The 4,005-nt window shown below is 34.3% G+C and overlaps 1 protein-coding gene across 2 annotated transcripts in view; it reads right to left on the reverse strand.

The window, feature by feature from the left end:
* LOC136834330 (homeobox protein aristaless-like) overlaps nucleotides 1-445 on the reverse strand; it is a 389,926-nt gene extending 389,481 nt beyond the window's left edge. For both annotated transcript variants that reach the window (XM_067096828.1, XM_067096827.1), the window contains exon 1: nucleotides 314-445. The gene's annotated coding sequence lies outside the window, so the exon portion shown is untranslated. The remainder of the gene's footprint in view (nucleotides 1-313) is intronic.
* Nucleotides 446-4,005: the final 3,560 nt, after the last annotated feature.

Here is a 4,005-nt window from a genome sequence, read left to right on the forward strand (position 1 = left end):
ACTCACTTAAAAAGTAAAAATATAGAATACTAAAACATAAATAACATAAATGACCAAAACAGAGATTTGGATGAAATTCACGTATCCTAAAAATTAGCCAAAACTACTGGAAACAGAATTTTCAGTTTATATGTATAATGCTTGCACTGACTTGCATGATCTTGAAGTTTTCCTCCAAAAACGAAACAATTTTTGGAGGGAGGAAGAGTAACAAAAAAGGATACACACACACATATATATATATATGTATATAATATCATACATATTCGTGAGGATGAGTATGCTTTGTATGTATGAATACTGAGGAACCTACCTTTAACGTCAAAACGAATGAAAACTTGAAGTCGTCTTCCGTATTATAAACATTTTTTATGTGTTCTTGAAGGTACCGGTAATGTAGACAATGTTCTTGAGCAGTCAGCGCACCTTTGTTGATGGTTCTCCTAAACGCAGAAAAATACAGGTTCAATGTAATTAGATATCTGACAAGTTCAGTGAATTCATCATATAACAGGCCACAGCAAGGCTCTTCATCGTTAGTAATGCAGTGACCGAGTTGCCAATAATAAAATTTAATGCAATGACACTGTTAATAATAATTTAATCCAGAAATTATTCTTGATATTGCTAGTTAGCTGAATAAGTAAAACTAATAAGTAAGCTGAATAAGTAAAACTAATAATCTATTGAAATCAATCTCCTTTGGCGAGGAGCAATGGACCCTGAAATAATACGCATTTGCTGTGCTGCAATTTGTATATGAAAATTCGTATGAATCCAGAATATGAATTTCCATTATGAAGGCAGACTTTACCACAAATTCAATACAAACTTTTAGATGGAATAACATCTCGGTGATAAAGTCAGACACAAAAATTAAGATCATAGGGTTATTATTGATAAAATAGGTTCCCAGTAAGTATCAGTGCTAGGAAATAAAAGCACAGGATCAAGGTTCACGATCGTGATTTAAATGAATGGCAGCCATGTATATAACGACTGACAATTACACCAATAACGTCAGGAGATAGATCAGTGGTCGAGATTATTTTCAAAACGATGTGATTTTTCTTTATCACTGATGCTTGACTTTAGCCGGCAAATTTTCTCATGATTTCTTCTGCACGAAATGCTCATTTTCAAAGAAATGTATTCCAAAAGGAAAAAAATTTAATGGAAAAATGTAAAGGTGAAAATATGGAGCAGTTGCCTCAGAGCAACAAGCAATGCAAGACGCAAGTCAGTCTTCTTGGGCCTTGTTACTCTTTCCCTTTTCCCTCTTTCCTATAATCCTCCTGTTTCTGTACGCTCTCGTCTCCCCCATTTCTCCGCGCCAACCATTCGCTCCTGAAGGGCGAAGGAACCAGAAGAAAGAACAAAAAGCCGAGCGGGGCCAAACATGGAGAGACCGATTGCATGAAATTCGCAATTTCATGTTGAGTGACAGTCGAGGATTATCGCTACCTTTGTTAAGTACGTTTAACATACAACCTCGTTGGATTCTGACAATCATTTAATAATTTACCTTCCCAGATAAATCCCGTGGCGTCACTTCTCCGGCTACTAAACAGAGGGAAATTCGTACGCCATCCGGGTGGGTTTCATTTTCTTCGGATCGTAACCTTTCCTGCATAATTTCTCTTGTTGCGTTTGCATCCCCGGGATAAAGAGTACTACATGGCTGTGTTGGTGCGTCTGCTGATCTCTGATGCGATGAATACTTCCTTTTTTCCGCCTTCAGAAAATTTGGGGAGTTTCTCATTAACAATAATTTGTGAAAGCAAAATAAACATTATGAAATATTTGTAAAAACTCTAAAATTCTTTTCTGAACACACAGGCAGAATCAGTAGCAACTGCTGATTCTTGTGTGTTTTCCAAAAAGAATTTCAAGGTTTTTACAGATATTTCATAAATTTCGCTTAGGTTTTACACTGGCTATCTTCAGTTGGGTGATTATTTCTTACCAAAAAATTTAATTTTTTAAAGACTTTTTCCGTCTCCTAAAATGAGAAAACTGCGCTTTGTTTTCAACAGTTATTTTATAATAATCCGAATCCTGAAATATAACACAACGCTTATCTTTTAAAATTCGTATTTTTAAACATTTTCCCGTTTTTTGAATTCATGAATTTGCACTTTCGCATCAACAATGATTTTGAAAATCATAATTTTACTCTGGTAGTAAAGTGGTACCTTCAATTAGGCGATACTGTTCGTGATTTAAATGTTCTTTTTTATCCCATAAAAAAAGAAAGCAATGAAAATAATACCTCAGCGGCTGTACATGAAACCCAATCCTACGAAGTCACCTAAGGTGTATCAAGCAAGCCGTCACTAGTCCACACCGGATTTACTCAATAACACACATGGAATCTTCTCATTCCTCCAGTTGACTATTTCATTAATAAAATACCGAACACTGTGTCTAAACGCAATATTTTTTTGTAAGAATTTAAGTCTGTGAATAGCTTCAATTCCCACAGGTTACTATACGCCAAGGTATGGGAATATTTTTCGGGATATATGGGACAAAATCCTAAAGAAATGAAATTAAGTCTGGTTATAACATGGATTCGATTCTCCTCCTTAATAGGAGGTTAGGCAAATTTCAGTTCGCTTATCTTGGCAGGGAATTTTTAGAATAATTCGAAAAGCAGTTGGTAATGAAGTAAAATGTTAAATTACAGCACACGTGGATGAGTTAAGGTCTTAAAAGAATCTACTGTAATAAGTACTAATATTATTTAGCATTTATTTACTGAAAGCACAACATATAAAAAAAATATCATGATAAAAAAATCAAGAACTTTACGAATTCACAGAGTTTTTAAATACTTAAAGGAGAATAACACCACCATTGCTATGATATTGTATTTAACAACGAATAAATATTTGATGAGGTAGATAAGAATATCTCTGCCATTGACATACTCTGACAAGTTAGAGACCTTTCACAACGAAATATAAGGGATGATGGCCGTTTTTACATGCTCCGAAATGTTTTTGCTGAATTCAAGATTAACTTTTACGAACTCCTCAAAAATTAGCAAGGAAAATGTTCTTATATAATTTTATGAAACTGATCATACTATATGCATATCCTTTATTGCAAAGCTGAGAAACCAAATGCTCCGTTCATTTATCCTGAATTTATGTCACTGAAGACTTATAATCAGAACTCACCCATGGCAAAGAAGCATCTGTCCCAGGCAAAACTAATGCGCTCTTTTCAACATCCGAAAACCCTTTACCTGCCTATTCATGTCATATGTTGAGAACTCATGGATATCGTTAATTCCTTAAACGTCAGTATAAACGAGCAAGACTCTAGCTAAACAGAAGAAAAAAGGAAAAGAAAAACAAGGATCCTGTACTTTAATGTTGGCAGGCATGTTGCACACCTGTTGCTATGTGAGTTGCTATTTTTGTTACCGCATATATAAATATATAATTCAATATTGAAAGAAATTGTTCCAGAATGACTAATAACAAAAAGGTGTCAGTTTAAGGTACAGTCCTTGATATTCAAATCAACAGGTTACTTTTTGCAACGGTAACCTTTGGTGATAGTAATAAACTGGGATGTCATTTGTTACTCTTGTGTACTTCATTTTCATTTTTTCACGATTGCTACATTCTATTACTCTCAACTCACAGAAAACGATTACCCTTACGCATGTAGTTAGACACTTATCTAATATACATACATAAATGAACGCCGTAGCTCAGATTCATTACCTTAATAGGTGTATTTGTGTGAATTTCCTAGTATAGACGTTGTTGTGTCGAAGGTATCAACATCAGCAATATAAGAAAACAAAATAGGCTTTTTCTTCAAAAGAGAAGCTGTAAGAAGACAAAATCAGTAAAAGGTTAGACATTTACTACGATTGTGGGATCGCAGAACTTACTAGATTTTCCATATATTTGAGTTGAAAGAGATGAATAAAAACAGATGAAAGTGTTTAACTCTTGGCTTTGTGGATTACAAATATCATTGTTA

Source organism: Macrobrachium rosenbergii, chromosome 53, assembly GCF_040412425.1.
Source record: "Macrobrachium rosenbergii isolate ZJJX-2024 chromosome 53, ASM4041242v1, whole genome shotgun sequence".
Lineage (NCBI taxonomy): Eukaryota > Metazoa > Arthropoda > Malacostraca > Decapoda > Palaemonidae > Macrobrachium > Macrobrachium rosenbergii.